A 9,219-nucleotide genomic window follows, 5' to 3' on the forward strand; every position below is an offset into this window, starting at 1 on the left:
TAACTCTTTTTGTGATGTTGGTCTGGCACTTCTGACACTGTGAGATGCTCTCAGATGACTAAACATGGCCTCATTTCCATCACAGCTAACGCAAACTTCTTGCTTCAATAGTATCTATAGTTAAAAAAAAAAACAACCTATTTAAGTCTGTAAACTCATAACACCTTTGCTCTGCTGACAATACCAGCCTTGATCACCAGATTCTCCTCTCCTCTGTCAAGTGCTTTCTCATATCCTACCACACTGCTTTTTAAAAGTGTGAAAGCTCCTACTCAAAGCGGAAAGCCACTTGGAAAAAACAAGTTCCCCTATAATAAATAGCATACCTTGTGTCAAAGTGCACTTGGAACCTAAAAAAACACATTCACACTAATTTCCACCCCTTACTTTCACATTCTATTTTCCAGTCGTCTCCTGCTGCTGGCATTCTGTTTGAGACATCATTAGGTATTGTAGATAATCAGTAATTTTCTGCGTATTTATAAAAGCTTTTTTTTTTTTTCAATGCTGTATATGGTATTTTATATGTCATCTTAACACTAATGCAAGATGAACATTCAGCTATGAAACAGACTAACAAGGATATTTTCTTGGACTACTTTCATATTATTTTACTCACAGTGACATTACTCTTCAGTTCCACGATTTCAGAGCCTAAACACTCCTATACAGCACTTCTAGTAAGTAGCGAGACTGATACTCTCAGTGCTGTTTTCATAATTATTTTTCCTCCAACATGCCTGAAGACCAGAAAAAAGATCAATTTGGAGCTGATCTAAAAAAAACCAAACACCAATGAAAAAAACCCAAACCAAAACCAAAAAGTCTTAAAAGATCCCTGAAGACTGCTAAAGTAGTGAAGTCCATATCCCATTCTACTTTCAAGCTATGACATACTTTCTCCAAAAATTATCAACACTCCAGATAAGTTCAGAAAAAAATATCTTGCTATGACATTTATTAGAAACAGAGCACAGATTACACTCAGCAGACAGTTATAGGGCTTTGGCAACAAACTTTGTGGTCACTACAGTCCCTGTCTAAACCCGTGATGGCAGATGATTATTTCCTCAAATTCACATAAAAGTGTTCATTCAGAAGAACATCAGATAAAAATACTGAAGACTAGCATGCTCATTCTATAGTAAGCAATTTATCTGCAACTAAAAAAAACAAACAGGAAGAAAGACCTGGTTTGTGTTATTTCTTAAATCCAAATCTTATGTAGCACGATACAACACACTTTTGAGAAAAATCTAAATTTTGTGGGTTTTTTCCCCCCTATAGTTAGCACTCAAGTTCAAAACAAGCACAAATACCCTAGACCATCATCAGAAAGACAACCCTGAAATTCTTCCAAATAGGAAATTCTTATCAGTATGTGAGAAACTAGAGTAAATGTAGCCAATCTTATTCTCCTATGTTCCAAACCATGTTCTTCAAACACTTACCACTAATCTCAAAATTGAACAAATATACATATATAAAAGAAATGCTAAGTTAGAGTGGAGAAAGCTGATTTTTGTGTCAATTAATTTTTCAGATGCCACCTTCCCTCCCTCAGCTGTAACCTGCACTACAGCAACCATGCTTAACACTTAGAGCATGTCACTATTCTACAATTTATGAATACTGGTTGTGATTTATGATTAGTCGTTGCGATAACTACAGGAACCTGCATCTGCGTAGGTGCTGAATGGTACTCGTTGTCTGTGCCATATTGTCTTTCTACCCCCAAAAGGGATTTAACATCAGCAATGTGTCCCATTGATGTTTCCTGTTGGTTTGAAGGCCAAAAGATTTATGGCAGAATCAGAGCATACTTCGTAAGCTTTTATTGTATATGCAGTCTGCAGAAGCTACCACTAAATAGCCTTATTATGGCCTTGTTCCCAGGTCTGATTTTACTCCAGCCAAGGAAGTAACATCAAAAATACCCCCAAAAGACTGTAAACAAATCATTGATATGATGCTGGAAAGGAGAAGTTATTGTAGTCACAAGAATCCTTCAAAATTATAGGAAAATGGCAAGTCTCATTTGGCAATCTGATTTTTTGATGTCTGAGGGAAATAAGCTGATGTATGGCTAACTTTTTTCTCTCCCCACAAGAAGCAACTGACAAGTAACTAAACCCACAGCACCTACTAAAAGTAGTTGTATTTCTAGCTGTAATAAATAATCTCTCTTCTCAAAGCACAGTTGTTTTAGAGAAAAGATGCAAGAGACCTGCTCCACAACCTGGTAGGTTACTGTAACTCTTGTCAATGAGTAGGAAGACATCTGTTTAACTAACATACTAGGGAGGCTAGAATCCCTCCTAATTTATATTTTCTATGTAAATTTTCCATGCCACATATAAAGAAACATTATTGGAAAAATTTATTAATATTTTTTTCAAAAATGCAAATACATTGTGAGACCTTAGCTTTGACAGTTATTTTTTCCAGAAAACTGATATTTAAAAAAATATTGATGAGATATCAGAAGATGAAAACATGTAATAGTATTTCGATCTCATTTCTCTATTGTTTCTGAAACTCTCTTATTACGCAGAATTTGTCATGTTGATCATCCTGTCTTTTGAGGATATTGGCCAAGAGAGAAAGCTCACCGACTTCTGTAAAATGAAGCTTTCTTCACTATGTAGGTTTTCAGATTAATTCCTGTCAGCCTCTATATCAATTCCATGACTCACTTGAGCTTTGGGTCAAGCCTCAAGCGACAGAATGAATTTACTGCTCCTGGATACTTTTTTCCTCCTTATCACTATCCGCCCCCCCAGTACCAGAGTATTCATTAGTTTAGATAAGGTTAATAGTATGCTTGTGAGAACTCATTTTGTATCTTCAAGCCTTTATATTAAACATCGCATTGCCTAAAGTTAACTAAAAGTTATTTACCTGATTACAATTCCAACTCCTGTATTGGACTCTAATTTGCTTTAAATGCTTTTATTTCTGAATGCTTTACTTGTCATGGAAAAATAACTATACATTACTGAATATAATAGAAGTTAAGAGACAGCTGGATTAGGTGTTATGCAGTAAATTGACCCATTGCCTCTCATACAAAGTGCAGTGTCACTGCCCTAACAGTGCAAGCTGCATATAGAAATGGATAAACCTTAAAAGACAGCAGCAGTTTATTCATTTTAATATAACCTACCAAAAATGCATAAAGCATAGGTAAATATTTATATATGGGATGTCAGCTGTCTCTATTATTTACTTTGTATCTTAATGGACTGTCAGACTGGAATACAGTTCTGAACCAAGCCTCAATAATAGACGTTACAGCTTTAATAGATATTTTGCAGTTTCTTGCAATGCAAGGGTGCAAGATGCTAATATGTTACATAAGAGATAAAGATGGAGGACAAGACAAATAAAGAATTTGTTACTTAACTTCACTGTTGTACAGACAATGCTGGTCCTTCCTTTCATATCAATTTAAGGTTTTTGTTGTCACTGCTTTGAAATAAAATCATCTATGCCTTAACTGGCAACTAAATAATCACTTAGTGATTGAAATCAATGTAAAGAGACTGAAAAGCAGCTTCAAAAGACTTAGATTTAATTCACTGAAAAAAACCAGAAAACACCTGGTCTGCATTCCTGCATACCCTTAAGCTGATTTTAGATATTTCAGTTTGATGCATACATCAATTTTTGATATGTATAGAATTTGCAAGCTCATTTTTATATGCAAATACTGAAGTCTGATATCAAAATATTTGGCTTCCTACAGGAACAGGCACAAACACTACCTAAATGTCTGCATCTCATATTAGTGGCAACCCTGTTACACGACCAAAGTAATTCTCAGCTGAGCTGGCACAAGCCTTTGTCTGGCCTACCCTCAAAGCTATATCTTCATTAAACTGTATTATTTCACCAAATCGTCCCAACTTCACATTACAGACATACAAAATCCCATGTAGCCTGCGTTAGACTTGCTCACTGATTCCATTTTTTACACTTAAGACTGCACCTTTGCATTCTGGTACAGTGTAGCAGGATAGGCTGGAGAATGCAAGATGTAGCTAGCCTGAATAAGTCTTCATTGTTACAATTTATCTAGGGATCATGGACTGATTCTACCCCCTGGATGAAAAGAAAGTCTAAGGCTAGCAAAAGTTACAGCAGTGGCTAGCTTTTACTAAGTATAGGCCACGATGACTTGTACATTCATCTTGCAAAGGCTTCTCCACCAAACCCTGGTGTTCAAGAGAGACCTACTGGTTTTGTGTCACATACTCTCATGTAATGTGCTGTCTGACATCTGAGCAGGGTCTGTGCAAGGATAGAGAAAGGCTATGCAGGGCTTGTTGCAAAAATCAGACAGCCTGAAGAGACTGCTATCTTGAGGCATATGGTATGCCCACGTTAGTTTTAGAAGGTGTAAAACCTTTAAATTCAGTTGACCAATGCAAAAGGAAAAAAGCCTCACAAAGCAGGACATACGTCCCCCATTTGACTATTTAAGAAATAAAATATAAATGCAAAAAAACCCACACCATAACCATCACTATACTAATAGTCACAATTAACATTAACATCAAATGAATCAGATTTTAAAGAACTTCCTCTAGTGCCAAGGTGTGTCAATTTTTATTTCAAAGCTCACAAAAGCCATACAAACTATAATTTAACCTTTTAATATTAATTCAGAAGATATATTTAGTCTATTTTGAAAACAATATATTCACTGCATGTCTACTTTTATTTCTGAGCTTCTGCTAGTTTCAGCATTAATGCTCTACATTATGTGATGATGATCTTGCAGAAGGTGGAATGGCATCTCCATGAAATAAAAATGTCTCTTTGGCATAATCTAAGAAATTTTTCACTTTTCACTGCACTCATAAGCAAGTTAGACTGTAGATAAACCACAGGTGAAGCTTACAGAATGTATGTAGGCTGCAAACCCTGCTGTAGGCTCTAACCAAAAGCCAGAACTCCATCTCCACCCTTCTGAAAAGAGCTTTCACAGAGGATATTGCCACCAGTGCAAAGGGCTCCACTGAAGATGGGCTCAGTGGAAGACAGGGAAGCAAAAAAAACCCACATCTACAAAGATGCCACTGCAGGACTTGGGTATTCTTTCATTTGTTGTTCATAACTGCCACACTTATTATATAGGAAATTATTTGTGTCCTATGCATATAAGACTTTCATAACTACAGAATCAGTGCTTCAAATTCTACTGCAATTTTAGAAAAACAATTCCTGTGTTCATTTCACTGGCAAGGTGCGATACATTTCATTTGCATCTCAGTCAGGGATCTATTAAGGCAGTAAGATTCTTCTATACAGAGCTTCTTACCAGAAGAATTTTAATCAATTTTAGATTGCTGGGAAACAGCCTTGCAGATAAAGCCTCTTCATACTATCTCACTGACAAATCACGTTCAATGTAAAATTTCAAGACACAACACACTTAAATATTCAAAACTTTCACCGAAATCAACAGTAGTTTTCACCAATCAAAGAGTCAGATAAAAAGTGACAGAAACCTTACAAAGTTTGGCTCTCAGAACCCACATACTTCTGGAATAGAAAAAAAATTGCTGTTAATGAGTAGAGAGCGCTCTATTTAAGATCTTTCCTTTACAGGAGCCCTGATGCACATAGTTCATGTAGGACCGATAACAGACTTAATTGGGGCTACTCAGTACAGGCATGGCTTTATTCATGAAGTACTAGCATTATCCAGACCTTCGCAGAAGAACTGCTATTTAATGCAGAAGTCCACTACAGACTCTTCATGATAATATTTTAAAAAGTCATGTTTTACATATTTATGTTAGAAAACTGGCAGGAAGTTACAATCAATACATGAGCTTTACTACAGTACTACTAAACTAACTTTATTAAAAATGCACTCTGTCACCATGACGGCAAGTGACATTTTTGCACAGAACTTTCAAATATATTCTGTTGAACTCCTTGATGCTACTCTGTTATATCAATGGTAAATTTTCCAAAACCTTCTGTGTGAATAACAGGGAACAATTCCTTGAGCGTTACCCAATTATTTTTATTTTTTTTTACTGGGGGTACCACTGACTTCTGTGGTGCAAGTCACTTCTCTCCACCTTGCTCTTTCTAGCTGTTAAAAAGGTTATAGAATTATGTGTTTGAGGCTGTTGGCTCAAATGTGTGGCTTTTTAAATAACAGCCTACGGAGAGATGAAACAAAATTACTTCAAAAGATGTATGTGTTTTATATAATCTTACAGAAAATCTCAAATACCCAAGCCTGCAGACTGGGAAATAACCTGTGAAGTGTTGTACTGACAAACCTAGATAAAATTTTAGAAAATTCTAACAGCTCTGCAGCTGTCTGGCATTACCCCTCCAGTTTCCATGGATACAACCATTAGATCAGCAGCTGAAATTTTGAAATGAGTATTATTTTAAAGCACCCTCTTTCACAAAAATCCTGGTACAACCAACGTGATAGAAATATTGAAATTATTTTGTTGGAAGCCCACCCACAGTTACAACATCGCTAAAACAAATGTTATAAAAGAGAAGAAAATAAATCCAACATTTTACCTTTTCAACAGGAAAGACTACAAGCAGGAGGAAAGATTATGAATATTTACAGAAAAAATGTTTTCCAGTTGCATAGTTTGTTTTGCAACACCAACAAAATTTAGAAAGAAGCTAGCCTTCTTTGCAGCAATCAAAACCCCAAAACCAACACAACCACAAAACCAACAGAGAAAATATATTTGCTTTTAGGACAACTACAAAAGGCGCTTTGCAAATATATCCAACTTTGCTTGTTTGTGGTGATCTCAAAATACAACACTCCGAGACACAAATTCTGAATCAAGCTAGAACACTTTAGTAAACAAAGAATACTGGCATACAAAAAAAAAAAAAAAAAGTAGGATGGGGTGGGGGTAAGACATTATGCATTGCCTTTAGCAGAAGCATAGGGGACAAACTTTATAAATCTTGTCACTACATGACTCATTGTAAATACTTAATACACTAAAGCAAGTAACAGGAATAAGCAAGAATGGCTGAAAGCAGGTAACTTTTAGAGACAAGGCTGAATGAAAATGGCAAAAAAGGAATACTCTTGGGTAATCAAGATAGACATTATTACAAGCTTTGTTAGTTTTATTTGTTTTCATGCATACTAGGAAGTCTCATTTTAAACATCTCATTATGCTTTCTGTATCATTGTGTAAGCTAATCTAACGCCTCCTGTTTCTGACAAAGCAACAAACTATATAGTTCAGCCTTCTCAGAGAGGTAGGAAAACATGACTAAATGCAAGGAAGGGAAATCTGGATTCCTTTCTCATCAGACACTATTTTCACAGAGATTAAATACATGCTGCAAGATTTGTCAGGGGAGATTTCTGTGCTAATTTCTTCTACAATTTATTTTGAACCACAAATAACTTCCTCTTATGGATTTGATATTAATTATTACTTCTCTGAGAAGAGCTAAGGTCCTTTATGATAAGGGTGTTACTAATTCTTTCAAATCTTAAAGAAGTTTTAAACTCAGAAATTCAAAGCCTATATTCAGTAACCAGCCAAAACCAAGGTTCTAATGAACCTTCAAATGAAAAGTGTAATATATCGTGAATCTTGAAATCTTAATTAAATTTTGTTCTTACTACATTAAATAAGTTTTTTTACCCTGGTGGTTTCAGATTTCTCCAATTTTCTCAACTGAAAGGCTATGAACACTTCAACTCATAGCCTTTTCCTGCATGTTCTATCCTCAGACACTTCGTAAGAATTCCACAGAACACCCTTTTGATGCTTTGTTGAGCAAACAGGCAACACACACACTACGTTAAAGAGCACACAGTAGACTGACTGGCAGAACTGAGTTAAGTGATCAGCACAGCGTGCATATTTAAAGACTGAATGCCTGGTATTAAGAGACAGATTTGTAAATTATGCTATACCCAGGTATCATAAAAAGTAACTGAATATTGATGCAAAACAAGCTTTTCTAGTTGTTTAGAAACAGGACTGGTACAGTTCACCACCTGTTCCCCGACCTCCACATACCTATCTCCAGAGCACATAACCCACCGTGGGAAGAGTAGGAAAACCGAGTAACTAAAAAGATTCTGTATCTAGGTTACTTTTCCACTGGGTCTTAGCACTAGAAAGGTAGCTAGACATGGCAGCTACACTTCAAACTATTTTTTTTTCTTCCTTTTCTCAAAACTCAAGTTACAATTAATTTCTCTTGGTATTTAATATTGCAAAGCTGGTCCTTGTGCTAGCTGGGGATGCCAGCCTATTCCATAAAGGTGTCCACCCAAGATCTGTGCTGTCCAACTGCACCAATCCTTTCTACTAGGGATGACCAGCAGCCTATCCAAAATCGGAACTACTTCCATGAAAAAAAACCACCCAAAACAATCCCCCCGCTCCACATTTTAAAGGAAGCCACAAAAATAAATATAGAAGAACTTGTACATAAAATATAATAATTAGGAAGGAAGGAGGGAAACATGAAAACTTAATTCTGTAATGTTAAAAAGGTTCAAACATAATTTGCTTTTAGAGAATAAGAGCTGTTCAGATTCCCCTCCAAAATGGCTTTTCCTATGTTCACAGTTAATATTGAGTCAGCAAGCACCAGCAAAAAAGAACAGGCATAGAGGGCTATGGGAAACTGAAAAAAAACCCCAACCCAATGGGTAATGACAGTTTCATTACCACAGCTGTATTTTCTTTTCCTGTCCATGCAGTTTAACCAGGAGAATATACATCCCTCCCTTTCTTTTTACCAAGGGGGAGAGAGCTATGCTATCTATATAATGCAATACAAAAATTAGTCTAATAACAGAACTACATAATTTTCAAGGCTTTCCTTACAGCTTACTGCTAGGTTTCTAGTGTCTAACTACCTAGCCAGAGGGATATATATATATATATACACACACACACACACATATTCATTAGAAGTCTGCATGGCAAGGTTTAAAAAACCAAGACATTGATGTTGAAACTGTCAACAATTCAAGACAGGAACTATTTAAGTTAAATGATTTAAAGACTGAAATAGCATCAAGCTATTCTGGGGAAGCAAAATTTATTTCTGTAACCCAGATACCTTTCCCTATATAATCCTGCCGCACACTGTGTTACTAACCTGCTGTCACTATAAAGCTTACTATTCTAGATTGCTGGGGATACCTAGAAGCACATGAGGATAATTTATCTATCA

The sequence above is a fragment of the Falco peregrinus genome, chromosome 14 (genome assembly GCF_023634155.1).
Source record: "Falco peregrinus isolate bFalPer1 chromosome 14, bFalPer1.pri, whole genome shotgun sequence".
Taxonomy (NCBI): domain Eukaryota; kingdom Metazoa; phylum Chordata; class Aves; order Falconiformes; family Falconidae; genus Falco; species Falco peregrinus.